This window comes from Microtus pennsylvanicus, chromosome 10 (assembly GCF_037038515.1).
Source record: "Microtus pennsylvanicus isolate mMicPen1 chromosome 10, mMicPen1.hap1, whole genome shotgun sequence".
NCBI lineage: Eukaryota > Metazoa > Chordata > Mammalia > Rodentia > Cricetidae > Microtus > Microtus pennsylvanicus.
In genome coordinates, this window is record NC_134588.1 from 77,962,541 (window position 1) to 77,981,984 (window position 19,444).

A 19,444-nucleotide genomic window follows, 5' to 3' on the forward strand; every position below is an offset into this window, starting at 1 on the left:
CAGCAGTTAATCAGCCTTCCAGAAGGTTCTGTGGAAGGCTCAGCCCTTTTTCTGGAAGTTTGTCCACATCTCTCATGCCATTTGAGATCTGTTCTGGAAGTTGGCTAACTCTCCCTAGAATTTCCATCAAGACAGTTACAAATGTTCACGCCCCTCTGATCCTCTGATGTGTCTGTGACATTGTCAGGTCCACCATGTTTTCTGTTTTCAGCAAAGAAAAAGGAGGGAAGCATCCTATTCTGTGGGTGACTAAACCACAACATTACAAATTTTATACTAACCAGGTAAAATAGGGTAGTCATGGCAGCATTTAGGAGTTAGCACCAAGAAAATTAGAAACAAAGTCACCTTCCACTGTCTAGGGAATTCAAGGTCACGTTAGGTTACATGAGATTTCCTTTCAGAAAAACAAAACAACAACAAAAACCTGACAAGAATATGTCAACTTTGAAGCTTATTAAACTCCAAGTTAACAGAGAAAGGGAAGGAGAGAGAGGGGGAGGGAGAAGGAAAGGAGAAAAGAAGGGGAGAGGAGGAGAGCAAATGTGGAGGGGAGGGAGAAGGGGAGGGTGAGAGAGACAGATAGAGGTAGAAGCATGTTCTTAAGAATATCAGTTAACACACTCACATCAGACCTAAGAACTAAATCTCAAAGGCAATGGAAAAAATATTGGACCCTGAGGGTTTTGCATCTGAGTTCATCAAGGGTATAGGTCTGTACTCCTGGTGTTTGGTATCTTTACCTGGTTCTGGTATTAGAGTAGTGCTGGATTTGTGGAACAAGTTGTAATTGGGTGTTCCCTGTGGTTTTATTTTTGTTTTTGAATAAATTAAGACATACGAATTGTAGATCTTTGAAAGTCTGATAGAATTCTGCTGGGAATCTATCTGTGCATCAGTTTTATTTGTTGGTTTTGTTTTTGTAGGAAGGTTTTAAAATAATAATAATAGTTATTATTATTTTAATCTCCTCCTTTGTTATGAATCTGATAGGTTTTTGATCTCTTCTTGGTTAATTTTAGTGGTTGGATAAATCTGGGAATTTACCCATTTCTTTTACATCTTTCCCTTAAGATACTTTGCAGCTCAGTCTGCCCTCAAACTCCACACTTAGCATCGGCTGGCTTTGAACTCTTGATTCTTAAGATTTTGCATCAAATAATTAGGTTAGAAGCATGGATTTAATGCCTAGCAGATATATTCAACTTAATTTTAAGCATATTTCATGCTCCCCCTCTTTTATTACTCCTTTTCATTTGCAAAATTAATTTGCTGATAGGGACACAAGAAGTGGAGTCTTAAACTGATTATGAAGAAGGCAGTCCATTCTCAATGATCTTGAACCCTGTTCATTTTTAACTACTTACGTAATGCATTAAGGAAAAACTCATCAATCTACCCCTCCACTATATAATAAAGTTGGATGATGACTCTAAATATACAAATTATAACTAAAGATATGTCATAGAAAACCCGCAAGAATATACATATGAATTAAAAATTTCTCTCTCTTAGCCTGCCAGTGGTGGCTCACGACTTTAATCCCAACACTTAGGAAGCAGATCTCTGTGAGTTTGAGGCCAGTCTTGTCTACAAGAGTTAGTTCCAGGACATGATCCAAAACCACAGAAAAACCCTGTCTCAAAAAACCAAAAGAAAAAAATCTCTCCCTCTTTCTCCCCCCCCACCCCCACACACATTCTATCTCAGTGAGCTAATCAGTTTATTGTGAGAATTAAATACATTCTTATGAGGTCACTAAGAGGAATAATCCAAAGTGAATGATAATAAACTAGATTTCATTGGAAGTTTCAACAAATCTGCTCACCAAAAAGACTGTTTGGAAAACAAAACCCCATCTGGGAGAAAAGCAAACATTGCATTTCTAAGTAATCTATCCACCCAAATAAACAGAACAACAAAGCAACTAAAAGCAGGAATTAAAAACATTTTACCAGAATGACAATGAAAGCATATTAAAATTGGTAGGCTTCGAAGAAAGTAGAAACAAACAAACAACAAAAAAAAAATAAGACAAAGAAAATTAAGGGGCTCTCACCTGGAAGTCTGGTTTGCATTTCTGGCTGGCTGTTTGATAGTGTCACTGAAGGAGGGCACCTGCCATGGAGATTGCCACAGCAACACAAGAGTATTGCAAGAGAAAGCTGGACAAGTCTTTCTACTCCCTCAGACCATCCCCAGTCACTTTCTTTGTTAGCAAGGCTCTGCAGCCTAAAGGTTGTTTAACCCTTTCCCCAAACAATCTCACCAACTGGGGGCCAAGTTTTCAAATACATCAGTTTATGGGGGCCATTTTTCATTTGAATCAACACGGGAGAGAAGGGTCAATAATACTAAACTCAAAGGTCACATTGTTTGGGCCTTAAACATGGTGTGTTTCCTATGGGAGGACAGAAATGCAATCAGTCAGTTTCCGGTTCCTGCTGCATACCTGTGCCCTCCCACACCATTATGAACTCTCTAAAACCTCCAGAAATGCCAGCTAAAATAAACCCTCTCTTCCTTCAGTCTCTTTTGGTCATGGTATCTCATCATAGCAACAGCAAAATAACATCTCTCACCCCAAAGTCTGAACAATGCATGCCCCATATGCCACTTCTCACCAACAGAAGGGAATTCTTTAAGAAAAGAAAGATAAACTTTCCCATTAGTTCTAACTTAATTTCCAAAATTAAAATGTGTTTCGTCTCAACTTGTGGTCATTACATTCTTAGAGCCATGCAACCTGAAAATTCACTAACTTTTTTAGACTGATGTAGAGAATAAGATCTGACTAGTCCAACAATGGTTGTCTTCTCCCTGGAGTGGCTGAAAATCTAGTATATAAGTTTGGGTACCCCAGCAATCCCAATCTGATGCAGGAGACTGAGGATTCATGAAGAACTAATCATCTTCATCCCACATTGGGAGACAAAAGCTGGGTTTCAGTGCCAATAAATGATGATATTAACAGTAACAACACAAGGTAGATTGCAGAGTTGAAAGAAAACAGCACAACCAACAGCTTTTCTCTAGGACCAGTCTCTCCTCTCTCTCTCTCTCTCTCTCTCTCTCTCTCTCTCTCTCCCTCCCTCCCTCCCTCCCTCTCTCTCTCTCTCTCTCTCTCTCTCTCTCTCTCTCTCTCTCTCTCTCTCTCTCTCATCACCTCCTGGTGTATACTAATTTACATTTCCTTTTTAAAATAATTTATTATTTTTATTTTATGGGCACTGGTGTTTCGCCTGCATATATGTCTGTGTGTGTGTCTAATCCTGGAGTTACAGTTATGAACCTGCATCCTCTGGAAAAGCAGCCAGTGGTTTTAACTACACCCCCAACCCCAATTTACCTTTCTTAAAAATCTTTTCTTAATTTTGACATTCTTTTATACAGTAGAAGTCAAAATCCCGCAGTAGCACCTTGAATCCTGAATGAAGTACCTTGAGAGAATGCCTCAGGCTAGAGCCTCAGAATTAGGCCAGGTTGTAGTGCCTTTGCTGTCAGAAAAAGGACACAGTTAAGTCATTACTGAGGGAGATATCCATTTTATTATTATTTATTCAATTTTGCTTTGATTCTTTATTTTAGATAAGGGCTTGTTATGTATTCTAGACTGCCCTGGATCCTCTTCTCTCATCTTCCCAAGCAAGCAGATTACAGATTTGCACAGCTATGCCTGGCAAAGGGTAAAATTATCACTTTAGTGACCAATATTAAGAAAGAAAAAAGGTTCCAAGTAATCGACCTGAACTATGATCTTATGGAACTAGAAAAATAAGAGAAAAATAAACCCAAAGTAAAAAGAAACAAGAAAATAATAAAGATCGTACTGGAAATCAATGAAATGGAATACATAAAAACAAAAGAAAAGTATTATTGAACTAGACAGTTCTTCCTTGGAGAATATAAACAAAATGGACAAAGTATTACCTAAACTTCCAAAATAAAGTAGAGAAGACAAACTCTCAAAATCAAAGCTGAAAAGGCAAATATCACTACCAGTCATTTTAGAATCAAAGCTTCTTTTGCTTTGTTTTGTTTTTTTCGAGACAGGGTTTCTCTGTAGCTTTGGAGCCTGAGCCTGTCCTGGAACTAGCTCTTGTAGAACAGGTTAGCCTCAAACTCACAGAGATACTTCTGCCTCTGCCTCCCGAGTGCTGGGATTAAAAGCATGCACCACCACCACTCTGCATTTATATCCTCAAATTAGGGAAATGTGAATTCTTGGGGACAAATTATCCAAGAGTAGAAGGGAAAATAGACAATATGAACAGATATGTAGCAAGTATCTAAGTTATATTTATATATATATATATATTCTTTTCCCCTACTCTGCCGTATTCTGTGAACCTTATGGCTATGATACAAATGTTTTGTATATAGAATGAACATTCCATCATTCTTGGCTCTCAATATCTTGTGCAGTCATGCATGCTTGTTTCACTTTGTGTATGGGAAAAGAAGCTTCTCTGATTAAGTCTGAGAGTAACCTCTGTCTGTGGGTATAAGAAAATATATTTAGCAAGTAGTTTGATGCTGTCTGTGTTCATTTAGATAAGTAGTGGTAAGGACTTCCTTTCTAGGGTTTAAGATCCCCTCAGCCATAGGCTGTGAATACAGTTTACAGTACTAGGAATGAATTCTCTCTCAAATACAACCAGGAAGCAGTTGGCGAGGCCATAACAGTTGTGGCACTATTATAACAATTGGCACATTTCACCTGGTAGGTTCATATTACAGATCTTAGGTTTCATAACTGGGTGAAATATCAATTCCTACTCCCCCAATACTCTGCATAGCGCCATCTGATTTTATAAAACCTAGGCAGCAGGAAAGAACCTTCTTGCTCCCATTTTCTCCCATTTGGTGTGTTAATTCTTTTCATTAACAAGATACTTTGATGCACAAAAGCTTTTTAGTTTGATGAGATCTTACTTGTGGATTGTTGGTCTTATTTCACCTGCAATCAAACTCTTATTGGGGAACTCTTCAGCTATGCTTATATGGAGGCATATTCCTTACACATTCTTAAAGCATTATGGTATCTTATAGCATTTTTATAGTCTTATATTGAAGTCTGTGATCCACTTGGTGTCAAATTTTATTCAGAATTTGTTATATGAATCTAATATTCTTTTACATTCTAATGTCCTGTTTCTCAAATACCATTTGTTGAAGATGCTGTCTTTTCTCTGGCATAGATTTTGGCTTTATTGTAAAAAATCAGGTAGCTATAGTTGCATGGACTTATATATGAATCCTCTATCCTATTCCCTTGATCTACATAGCTAATAAAAGATCGTGAATACAAAAAAAGAATTCGGAAGAAAGGAGTGGAGTTGGTAGAAATGGGAGAAAAATAAGAGAAGACAGGAAGAAAAGCAACCATAATATAATACATATATATGTATGAAATAAAAATAAAAGTTATCACATAATAGGTTATGTGAATGAAAACCTGACCAAGCAACATAAGGAGCAAACAGTCAATTCTGTCTCAAAGTTTGAGAGTCCCATCCATCATGGCGGAAAATGCTTGGAAGTAAAAGTGATAGGCATCTGGTCATACAGTATCCACTGTCAGTCAATAAGAAGTGAATGCTGGTTCTCAGTTCACCTTCGTCTTTTTGTTCAGACCAGCACCGCAGACCATGGAATGAACTCAACTACATTTAATGTTCATTTTCCCATTTCAATGAACTCAATCTAGAAACTCCCCCATAGGCATGCAGAAAGGTTTGTTTCTATAATGGTTCTAAGTATTGTTAAGGTGACAATAAATATTCACCATAACAGATGGAATGTTCTTATTCATAAACAATATTTGTGAAAATGTATAGACAGCTCATACTTCATCCTAAAAGATTAAATGTTGTTTCCTTAAGAGTCATATCAAAGCACAGATGCTCCGCTCTTGCCATTTCCCTTTGATCTTACATGGGAAGTTGCAGGCCATCTATTACACTGTACTAGACCACATTTAGATGGAAAGAAGTAAGAATGTATTTGAGTGAATGATATAGGAATAACTAATGGACATACACAAGCATATATGCAATCATTATAATTGATAACAGGGATCAAGAAGGTCATTGGATTTAAAAATCAATGCACAAAAAAATCAAGTGTATCTATGAATAAAAGTAACAAACAACCTGAATTTGAAGTTAAAGAAATCTTATGCTCATTATGTTAATATACATTATAAAATTTGATAAATTCCTATACACAGAACACTGAATGCATTGCCCAAAAATCTGCAGACAGATATTAATAAATTGAATCATCCATGGTAGTAGGTTGTGTGGTGGTTTGTATGAGAGTGGTCCCCATAAGTTCATAAATTGAATAACTAATACCCAGTTGATCAACTTCTTGAGAAGAATTGGGAGATGTGGCTTTGTGGGTAGAAGTCTGTCACTGGGAGTGGACTTTGAGTTTTCGAAAACAGGCCATTTTCAGCATGCTCTCTCTCGCTATCTCCTGCTAAGGGGTTAAGATGTGAGCTCTCCGCTGTCCCTGTAGCCATGCCTTTTCTCTGTCGTCGTGGACTTCAGCCATCTGAAACCACAATTTCAATTAAATAGTTCCTTTCATAAATGGCCTTGGTCATGGTGATTTGTCACAGCAAAAGAAAAGTAACAAATACAAATTAGAAATTCAATATTTTTCATAATAAGTCTACCCAAAAATAATCTTAAGATTCTGTAACATCTCTATCCAAAACTACAATTCTTTTATTTTTAATTTTTTAAATGACCATTTTAATATTTTATCTTATTGTTAATAAAATGCATGTGTGTATGTCTTCATGGTGGTTTTTGTGCAGGCACCCTCAGAGGGAGGATATGTCAAAGCAAACAATAAGCCTGCTTAGGGAGAGAACCTGGGTCTTCTGCAAGAGTAGTACATGCTCTTAACTATCACTCTTGCCTCCTAAATTATTACTCATTCAGTGTGTGTGTGTGTGTGTGTGTGTATGTGTGTGTGTGTGTGAGTGCGTGCATGTACACATGAGTGTGACAGCACTTTTTTGGAATCAGAGAATAACTTATGGGAGCTGTTTTTCTCATTTGACCATATGAAAACCAGGCAGCAAACTCAAACTCAGGTCATTACCTGGCAAGCCATTTGCTGCCTTTTCCTTTTAAACATAATTTGAAAGCATGATACCAAGTTTATACAGAATTTATGTTACAGGAAAACAGAGAGGATCAAAAAATAGCTAAAACACTGCAGAAAAAACTGCTTTTATATACCCAAAAGGTTATATGAAAACTTGATCTAACTTTCATATTGAATATATACACATGCATTTTATAATGAACAAATTTAGTCATAAGTAATTTCTGTTTTAAAAAAAAAAAACGTCATGTTTGATTTAGAGAAACATTCGATTCATTGAGCATCCTCTTCATGCCAACCCTGTAGGAGTTGGAAGTCTAGGAGTAAATCAGACAGGTAAGACCTCCCACAAAGAGAGGGCCAAAAAGCAAATAAATGATATGCATTGCATAGATAAAGAAAGACAAGATATTCTAACAAGATCTTCAAACACAGTCTCACTTTTAAAAGCAGGTATTTGTGTATATAATGGACAGCTAAATTTTTATTATTTATAAAACATTTCCATTATATATTGATGTCAAATATAACTTTTTCTTAATATAAAAAAAGAAATTTCATCAGAGTTTTAGGAAAGCATGAAAGAGAACCATCCAATATATGTTTTTGGAGGTGAAATCTTCAATTGGGATGAAACACAGACAGTAGACCCCAGCCCAGAGGATGCGTTTAGGCACTTGGGAAGAAAGAAAGACTCTGAAGCTCAAACAGAATCATTGAGAAGACAGCAGTGAGCAACCCAAGAACATATATATTTCCTAAAGTATAATCAAACTGCCCTCTCAGGATGGATGTTCCAGAAAATACAATGTGACCCAGAAACATTGTTTAATTGGGGAGTTCTAAATTCAATGACCCTAAACGCTGAAACTGGCACTTTTCCATTGTGTTTGGTCTTACAAAACTGAAGCAGCTGAGAAATTCTTAGCATGGCATTTATCATGGGCAAGTCAGTTGTTCACATACACTGTCCATAGACTGGAAAACCCAGGTTAGGAGAAGTGATTTGCTGCTTCTCTTAGCTCTGATCTGTGGAGAAGCAGGTAAGATGAATGTCCTCATCCTGAACACTTAGATTGCTAAGAATAAGCAAACTTGATACATTTTTCTATTTGTTAAGTGGACCAAATAGTTTTGGTCATCATGTTGTTTATATACAGAGAGTGTATTTTGGTTTTTTTCAACATAACATGATTTTCTCCTTGACAGTTGTAATTTTCATTGTATATCTTTATATCCTCCTCTGTCTTACTCTCTTTGAGTTCAGGCTTTTGAGCATGATCATCTTTTGGTGTTTACTTGGAAGCTGTTGCTATTAATCTAGTATCCAATTCTTCTTCCCTGGTCTCCTCCTAATTTACTCAGGTGTTCCAGTTTTGCAGACAGCTTGTTCCTGCCGCTTTCGGGGAATTGACATAACTAGTAACCCATTATCGATTTGCTGCTTCCATGGCCCATTTGGTCTCAGGTTAGAAATGTAGACAAAATATAACAAGGACTCAGATGTAACAATTATTTCAAAATGGGCTTGCATTCCATTTCAGTTGAATAAGACACAAGGGACGGGACAGTCACTTTCGAGAAAGCCCCTTCAGGCTTAAGGAAGATTAACAATTTAGTCTACTATTGGCATGCACAGAACAAAGTGGTGTGGTTGCTCCAGTAGGCTTTCTCCTAGCAAGGAGCTGAAATGGACACCAAAAGGAAAAGAAAAGACTTAAGTCCCGATAAACAGAGCAGTTCACAGCCTAAGTAAAGGCACTTGATAGCTCAGCCATTTTAAATCTGGTTTTCTTCTTTCTTTAACTGCAGAATCCATGTATAGAGATTCTGATAAAATCACATTTCTAGAATTCTGGAAACGAAAACTAGCTGTAGAAGAGAATGGATCTGCTATTTGTCCTCTACTTCCCCGTGAAAAGGCACTACCAACATAAAAACAGTAGCAAAACAAGGCGAACTGATTTTAAAGATGTCTGAAGTCATTGTTGTTAAGACAGCGGGGGGGGGGGGGTACGGGGAATAGAAACCACTGCACACAATTTGGGGCATGGCAACTGGGTTCAATCTTTCCAAGGCAAAATCTGTTGCAATGTATTAAAGCCTTTAAAATTCTTCATAGTTTTGACCTAGAAATTCTACTTCTATAATTATATCCCAAGGAATTCTGAAGAGAAATAAATAAAATTTTAAGTACTCAGAAATACAGTGGAAAATAGAGGGAAAAAAAAACCTGGTAAATAATCCAATTACCAAGCACATGGAAAGGATAATAAATCAGCATAAAGAAATACTGTATTACTTTCTAAATAAAAAATATTGGATTGATGTTCAAACTTGGAATGAATATGAAATAAAGCTAAATGAAAACAGTAGAGCACAAAGTAGTGAAAACATATTATTCCCTAGGACATCTGCCTCTCAGTGGGCTCATAAATGATCAAGTCAGCCCTTTCAAAGAGGTAGCGCAATATTCCTGTATTATAGAAACACACACACACACTACACACACGCATATATCACACACACATATGCACACCAGACATACACATATACACATATGACATAAACACCACACACACATACACACATATACACACCATACATACACACTACATACACACATACACAGCACACACACAACACACACAAACACACACACACACACTTGTGCACGTGCACACACAGAGTCACACCTCTCAACAACAAAAAGAGCAGCAGCAATTTTGAACAGCTTGTATGTGCTGAGCGAGGCATTTGGGGACACAAAGAAATGCAAATAAATACTGTCTTTGTAAACTCACAGTGAAGCAAGGGGCACAACAGGTCAGCTAGATGTTCCACAAATGCATAAAGTATTCACTTGTTGTCATAAACTTGGTGTTGAATACCATAATGCAGACTCTATAACTTGATAATATTCTGTTGTGGGAAGAACATTTATATCCTCCCAGAATTCATATTATAATTTTCCCTTCAACCCAATGTGATATTTATAGGTGGAGTTTTGTGGAGGACATTAAGTTTAGATGAGGTCATGAGGATATACTACCATTAGGAAAAAACAAGAGCTTCTTGGTTTTCTCTTGTGCTATTGACTGGGGTTTCCGTCCTGCCAGTCCCACAGCCATTTAGTCACAAATAAACACACAGAGGTCTACATTAATTATAAACTGATTGGCCTATTAGCTCAGGTTTCTTATTAACTCTTATAACTTACATTATCCCATAATTCTTGTGTGTGTTAGCTATGTGGCTTGGTACCTTTTTTGGCGAGGCAGTCACATCTTGCTTGCTCTATGTCTGGCTTCCTCTGTGTCTGGGTGACGACTGCAGACTGAATCTTTCCTCTTCCCAGAATTCTCATTTTCCCGCCTCTACTTCCTGCCTGGATGCCCTGCCTATACTTCCTGCCTGACTACTGGCCAACCAGCATTTATTTAAAATACAAGTGACAGGGTACAGACCATTGTCCCACAGCACTGTGCAGGGACTACAGTTTCCCTGAGCCATGAGGAAGAAACTATCCATACTTGTGGCTGTGGCTACAGTGGGCAGAGACACAGACTAGTTACAAATTCTGGGATTAAAGCTCTTGCCTAGCTTTGGCAAGTGAAGTCTTTTGGAAGAGCAAGAGTTATTTTTCTTCACAGAAGTGACCCCTAGAAGATTTCCCATACTCCAACTGAGAGTCAGGCCCATGGACATAAGGATAATACTTATAGGCTCAATGAGATATTAAAAGAAGACATGGGATTGAAACTGGACAATGTCAGGAAAGTGATCTAGAAGGACTTGCACTGGGATTAGAGGTTGATATGTATAGTCAGAGGCTGTTTGTTTGTTTCCTGGATGCCCAGACCTGAAGTAATCACACTGAAACTGTATTAATTACAACACTGTTTGGCCAATGACTGTAGCATATTCCTACCTAACTTCTACATCTTAAATTAACCCATTTCTATTATCTGTGTAGCACCACATGGTTGTGGCCTACTGGTAAGATTTTGTCCTGTGTTCGTCATCTGTCTCCTATGGTGACTACATGGTATCTCTTTGACTCTGTCTGCTCTCTCCTCCTTTATCTGCTTGGACTTCCTGTCTTGCTCTATTCTGCACTGTAATAGGCCCAAAGCAGATTCTTTATTAACTAATGTTATTCATAGCATACAGCGGGAATCCCACATCCTGTCCTATTTTCTGTCTAAATAAAAAGGAAGGTTTTGATTTAACTTAGCAAAATTACATATAAAAAACAGTTATCAAGCAAAAATTATAGTTACAATATTTATATCTACTTTATCTTTTATCATAACTAGGGAAACTATAATTTTAACTATCTAATTTTCAACTTCATCAAAGACTCCAGAAGGATATAATATTACCTGAGTAAACAAAAAGTGCATTGTAAGCAACTTCCAAAACTCTAGAATTGATAGAAACATTTTGATGCCTGGAGTTATTCTGTAACATTGGGGAACCAACTTCAGACTACAGGCAACTAGTATTTGTCTGACTTTTTCATGAAGCAGGAAATTTCAAAGACAGTTCCACCTATACTGGCAATTTGTCAGTCACTTTCTTCTATGTTCTGCAGAATGTCTGTCAGACTTTTTCTTGAAATGGGAACTCTAAAGGACAGTCTCACCTTTAGGCTAGTTCAGTAGTCATTTTTCTGTGAGTTCTTCATGTCCAGTTCACACAACATGACATCAAGCAGTCCAAGCAAAAGAAATTTCTTGCCCAAATGGCTAACATACTCCATAAGGAGTCTCTTTGATTCCCATCTTCCTCTTGAAGTAATTGGTTCCGCCAAGATCAGATATGTCTCATTGCATTGAAAAGTCCTAATTTCTTAATCATTTTTAATGCCATATTAGTCTTTGAAAGGTTTGAAAAGTACCTCTCCATCTAAAACATGTCTCTGTACATCTAGCAAACCTAACATGACTACTAGCTTGACTATTACAGATGACTATTTATTAACCTGTATTTCTTAATTATACATTACATTTTTAAATAAGTACAAACACAATACCTTAATCAAGAGCAGAAATGCACATATAACAAAATTGACCTTAAATTTGTATCAATAAACCAAGATCTATACCAATACAAAGTATTCATCTATATAGCATATCCCTCTTTAAATGTAAACAAACATTTATAAACAAACATTTAGGGAATTTGGGTGTAGTTCTCTCCAAACTGCTTCCTGCTTTCTGTTGGGTAAAGTAATTTGGAGGTTTGTGGAAACCTTTCAGGGGGTCTTTGTCCATCAAACCACATTAGCCTGGAAGGAATCCACAGCTTCTCATCCTTTGCGAAACAAAAGCAAAACCTCTTTTCCAAAGCAACATATACTTAGACCCAAATTTTGAAGTCAAGATACTTTTAAAGTACATATGTTGGTTTAGCTTAGCAACCTGTACAATGAAATGTCTCTCTGTGCTGGCAACACAAACCAGGTGCTCTTTATTATGCTGAGTAAGCAAGACTTTTCTTAAAGGATCCATGCTTATCCCCAGCAAACAGAACCCAACTGAAAAAATATGCAGTTACCAAGAAACTATGCTAAACTCTCTCTCTCTCTCTCTCTCTCTCTCTCTCTCTCTCTCTCTCTCTCTCTCTCTCTCTGTGTGTGTGTGTGTGTGTGTGTGTGTGTGTGTGTGTGTAGAATTCCTTTACAAGCTCTCTCAGGTTTTACATGGATGTAGGTGACAAATGTTGGTGAACCATTCTGTAGGTGAAGGCTACTTGTTCATTTCTCAACCACCCAGACATGAAATAATCATATGAAACTATGTTAATTACAAAACTGGCTAATGACCCTAGTGTATTCCTAGATATCTCTTATATCTTAAAGTAACCCATTTCTAGTAATCTGTGTATCACCATGTGGTTGTGACCTACCAATAAGGTTTCATCCTGCATAATATGGCATTTAAGATGTTTTAATGCATAAGATTTTTCATGACAGTGAGATATGTCTGTTTCTGGTAGCACCAATGTATTCAGAGAAGATGATGGACATTGAAGAACCTCCATATGGAGTTTGTTTTCTTTGTGTGGTATACCTGTAATATGCTTGATGTTGTAATAAACAAATAACTGGTTCATTTTACTACAGACATATGCTGGAACACTGTTAATTTTAATTTGTAGGTATTCCCCAATGATCATAACTTCTAATAAATGGGCAATTACAGAATCAGTTTTTTCAGAACTCAAAGTAGTTACCCATTGAAATCCTATCTATGTTATCTATGTTATGATGCACATACTATAATTTTCAAAATATATGAAACACATCTATTTTTTGAATTGAGCTTCTTTAAGTACCCTTTGGATTACTTCCTGCGGGTGGTGGAATTTGGTTATAAAAAGAACAACACTTGTCGCCAAGTGACAGAAAATCATTTTTCTAACCTTTGCTATTAACATGGTGTTTATTATGAAATTCTGAAGGTTTTAACACATTTTTTACCAATAGAACATCAATTTCATCATTATCTAAAGGACCTGGTAGATCCAAATGGGATTTAATAAGTGTTATATATAAAGAATAATTTATAATTCTTATTATTTGTTGTAATTGAATAAATAGGAAATCTAATTTTGAACCATCAGTAATACATTCAGTCATTTTAATATGCAAAACAGCTCTTTCTGCGAGAGTCAGTAGTTATATTAAAAAGTTCTGGGAAATCTAATAATACAATGAGAATAGCATATAATTTTGAGTTTTGAACCACATCATAAGGTCTTTGAGCAACTTATTTTTCCATGACTTATAACCTGCCTTTCCTGATTTATTTGCATCACTATAAAATGTAGAGGCTTCAGAAATTTGTGTTGCATATACAGTGTGCAGAGGAATCCAATTAGTGTCTTTTATAAACTGAAGTCTCTAGGGATATTCATCGGCAATGTCTCCCAAAATACTTCTGCAAACTCTTTACCAATGTCCATTTTCTGCCCATAATGAGGCAGTTTCAGCATTAGTAAAAGGGATTGGAGAGATGAGTCAGGAGTAAGAGCACCACGTGCTCTTCTAAAGATCCTGAGTTCAATTCCCAATAACCATATGGTGGCTCACAACCATCTGTATTGAAATCTGGTGCCCTCTTGAGGAGGAGACCTGGTTAGTTGTCTTAATAAACTTAGACCATGAAACCCATTATAGACAAATTCAACAGAACCAACATACATGAGCTGCTCATGCATGCCTCAGTATTGCCAGGAAATAAAGTTCATTCACCACAATTTCTTCTGGGTCTATTAGTGTTAATTGATAAAGTCTCAATTATCCTTTCAGAATCAATTCAGAAACCCTTTCTACAAAGGTCTTTAATTTGTCTTATTCTGTGTAGTAAACGTGCCCATTATAAGATATTGTCTTCCCTCTGCATGAGAATTCCTATAGGAGAATAAGCAGAAGGTTAAAACTGGGATGCAATCAAGTTCTTGATCCAAGTGATCCACACACATATCCTGCACACTCTCTTTTCCCAAAGCCAATTCTCTCTCAACCTCAGCTGATAATTTTTTTGTGTGCTATTTAAGTCCTTATCACCTTGCAAGGTTTAAAATCAATTACTTAGTTCTTGGGTTGTTAATTTGATTGTGTGCAGTAACCAGTTAATATCTCCCAGCAATTTTTGAAAATCATTAAGAGATCATAATTGATCTCTCCTGACTTATACAGTTTGTGGTTGAATTTTTTAATTTTTGTAAGCCTCTTATACTTAGGTAATTAATAGATTCTCTGCATTTTTTCAGGAGTAATTTGTAATTTTCAATAAGATAAACTTTTCTTTACTTCACCAAACATTTTTTCCTAGGGTATCTGTATCTGATTCCATTAGTAGATATCATTCACCAGTAGAATACTGAATCATCAGTGATAGTAAATTATAGACTGAGGAAATCATTTACAAATTATTTCTAATGACTTTTGTACAAAATATTTTCATAGAGTGGGGATGTTTAGCCTCCCTTGTGGAAGAATTTTCCCCTGATACCTTTTTTTCCTACCAACACTATGTAATACCAATATCTATTAATAGACTGGAAATTATTATAAGTAGGCACTGTGAAGGAAAATTTTTCTCTATCCTGTTCTTGTAAAGATATAATAATAAAAAGTTTGTTTTTTAAATGTATAATAATAAAAAAGTTTGGTTTTTTTTAAGGCAAGGGCATTCCAGGCTGTAAAGAGCCCATTGGCTGGATCACTTTAAGAATAGTTCTCAAATCTGGTACTGTTCTCCATTTTCCAGATTTTTTAAATAACAAACACAAAAGAAATCCAAGACTGGTCAATGGCTGATACTTTAATATGCTGAACATTTAACTGCTCCTTTTCTAGTGCCTGTAATTTTTCTGATGTCAAAGACCATTGTTCCACCCACACAGGTGTATCAGTTAACCATTTTAAAGGTCATAATGTTGGCACTTACGAACAATCAACAGTTGTGTCCTGCTTATGTACAACCCAAGCAGCCAGTGCCTGTTCTTATAACACCTTTAATATTGCTCTCAGACGTATTATTTATTTTATGGTTTGTTTTGGAGATTGGAAGAATGTTAATCTGTATTTTTCCATTGCTGTAATAAACAACTTCCTTCTAAATTCATTGCTATGTTAGCCATGTATAGCTTTGATTTTCCTATCTGATCTTTTGACCCTATATACTTCACCCATCTTGTACTTTGTTTTGTTTCAAATAAAGTTCCAATACCTAGAAGCCTCCTGAAGAGGCCAATCTGGATACCAAGATTTTGGGGAAACTATTGTTATATCTGTTCCTGTGTCAACCAAGCCTTCAATTACATTGTCACTTATTTGTATTTTCAGTTTTGGTTTCTGATCATCTATAGAAGTTTGTCAAAATACCTGTTTTATGGTCTTTCCTGAAAACTTTGCTTTATCTACTGAAGCTGTATAGTTTTTAACAATAGCCATTAAGTGTTTTAATTGTTCTGTGAATGAGTTTCTCCAATGCTGACAAGGAGTGGTCGAACCAAATTTGATATTTGGCCTGCAAGCTACCCTCTAAGGCATTTTCTGATGTCAAAGGGTTACCTTGTCTGTCCCTTACTGATCTGGATTCATTAGTCCAATGTCAGCCTTTGCCAGATTACCTGCCAATGCAGTAGGTTGGGGGCTTCTGTTTGGATTATATCTATAAATTCCATTGTTTCTAGGAATGTTCTTGCCTACAATCCTTTTCCAGATGACCTTGTTTATTGCAATTAAAACATCTGATATTTTTATTTTTTTTTAATTTTAGAAATCACTTTTATCAAAGTAGCATCATAAGTGTGAAATCCAATATCAGCTGTAATTCTGATTCATTCATCTATGGGTGCTGATCTTGCCTTTGAAAACCTAATCATTTTTGCATTCTAAATTAGCATTTTAAACGCCAAAAATTCAATTAATATTTATCTAATGTCTGGATCTGATATTATTCTATTTATATCTGAAGTCAATCCTTACACATGCACACACACACAAAAAAAACCCTCAATGATAGCTTCTTTTGACTGCTGTATAATTTTTGTAAATGACTCAGTCTTCTTTCCTGATTTTTTCAGCAAACTTTGTCCCAAGCATTTAAAGCTGCTAAATGACATAAAGCCAAGATGTGATCATTAAATTCACACTGTCTTCACAATTTAACCTTCACACAAAAACTGTTCTTGGGAAATATCAATATCTCTAGCCCTATGTCACTGTTCTATGACCCTAGCTTCCTCTTTCCATTATGTTCTCCATTGTAACTGAGGAACAACTTCCAATATTGCTGTAGCCAAGTATTTTCAGTCTTGGAGGATAATTCTGTTCTGCATCCTCCAAGACTTCAACATCTGCTTCACGTGGGGTGAATGTGTACCATATGAAATGACCACTTCTTTAAATCTCCTCAAATCTAACATTTCTACAGGATTTCATTTAACTTCTGCATAACCTCGGAGTCCCTATCATCTGGTGGTTACTCTTGTAGAGAAGCTGAATAAACTAAGTTTGGTTTTCGAATAACATTGAGCTGCCCCTTTTCAGTTTCATCATGCAATTGTGTGATAGGTTCTGTCTGTCTGTGTGTGGATATTTGCCTTACTTTCATTAGTAGGTCCTTCTACATCTTCTATCTTATCAATAGCAAGTCTTTCTAATGCTTATGTCTTTTTATCAGCCAATATTTCTTTTGACGCAGTTTTAAAACCACTTTTTAAGGATAATGCATGAATTACCAAACAGACAGTAACTATAATTGACATTATATCAATCATGGCTAAGTTGATTATTCCTTCATTTGTTTTCTCCATTTGCAAGCCATCTGTGTGGAACTATACACAGTCTTAACTCCCTGCATTCCAATAATATTCCCCATTCTTAACATGGGTAAGATTTTAAAAAATAAAACCTAATTCTCTCTTGAAAAAGTCCCAGGTGTCTCACCAAATCTGCTGACTCTTCAGTTTGCTCCCAGCAGAGGCAGCTACAAAGTCAGGAGCTGGGATGTGTGGTAGCAGCAACAACAGCAGCAACAGAACCCTAAGTGGGAGTGAATGGGTGTTGATCTGGCCAGGCTGGTGTAGGTGCAGCCCAGGAAGTAGACCCAGGGGAAGCCCATGGGGAAGAGAAGAGAGCTGCCTGAGAAGTGGGCACAGAGAACCCAGTGGTAGAAAGCTGTGCCTCAGGCAGCAGTAGAGATGGCTGCTTCAGAAGCTACCTTGCAATCTCATGTTCCATGTTGAATGCTAGATGAGGTGTTTATCTAATTTGTTCTATTACCAATAAAAAACTCGGGATACTGGTGTAAAAGACTGATAGATCAAGGAAGTGACAGAGAAATGACCAACTAACCCTATCACCACACTTCCCAGATTGAAAAGACTACACAAAATTCAAGTCTCTCCCTTCTCTTTCCTGTGCATCACTCTATCTATATTCCTGACTTTTCTAGGGCTAATTCTGGTCAGCTAGACACTGATTCCACCCCCTAGTCAAAGTTAACTTTATTAACAGCCTTGGAGTATCAATGTGATCAAATATCCTGCAGTACCCTGGTCATGCAGAAGCTGATTGGGCCATGTTGTAACACAGGTATGGTGGTTAGTCTGGATTGCCAACTTGACAAGATTTAGAATCATGGAAGCCAACCCCTGGGCATATCTGTGGGCAAGTTTCTATACAAGATGAATTACAGTGAGAAGACTCATTCTAAATGTAGGCAGCACATGCTATGTGATGGGATCCTGAACCGAATAATAAGGAGAATGTAGGCTCAGCACCAGCACTGATCTCACACTGTTTCCTAACTGCAGATGACCAGATAGATGTGTTAACCTCTTGCCATTAAGCCTTTCCCACCAAGATGAACTATATACTCAAACTCAGAGCTCAAATAAAAACTTGCTTTCTTTAATATTTTTGTCATATATCTTGTAACAGCAATAAAAAAAATCAGTAACATTTGTTGAGGTAAAGACTTCAAAGGACCAAGTGGCAGAAAAGGAAACAATAGATAACACTTTAAGATACCCTACACTTACAAACACCCTCAGATCGCTGAGATTTCAAGTCACACATTTGTGTATTATCTGTACACACTCATAAGGACTTTGCTATTAGAATACAGAGGTCTGTGTTAGCGTCCACACTTGGTCGTTGTTCAGGGCATTGTTACCTGCAGCCATGTCTCTCTGCCCCTCACAGGTCATTCTGCACAGGGGCCTACCTCACAGACGCCAAGCTATCATGGACTAACAATGGTAGAATCCCTGTGATGGATGTACATTAATTAAACATACCTCTCCTTCCCACTTGCCCACTTCCTCTAGGTGACACATTCCTTTCCTAACATAGAAAATCCTCTCTATTCCCCCAATACCTAGGCACCAGAGACAGCTTAATTGCAAACAAGCACTGTGAACTATTCATTAACCATATGGCACATAATCCTCCCCTTTTTCTGAAACCTGTTGAAAGGGACCTCCAGTCTGCCACATGGTCTTCAACTCTCCTCAGAGCCCATACCGCACTGTTGTCTTCATCTGTGACACTAGGAACTGTTCTAACAACTCTCTCACCTTAAGGGACAATCAGTCTCCCTGGAGCAGCTGACATCTGTGATAGTGCAGTATGGATATGAGAGGAAGTGACATCACTGAGCTCAAGCTGCACTGCATCCTCCAGCCAGGCCAGAACATTTTCATCTGCTCACATTTCAGTGATTGAAGTGAGGCAGATAATTCCGCCTAATCTTGGGATCCAAATGTTTCACTTCATATATGTCTAGATGGGAAA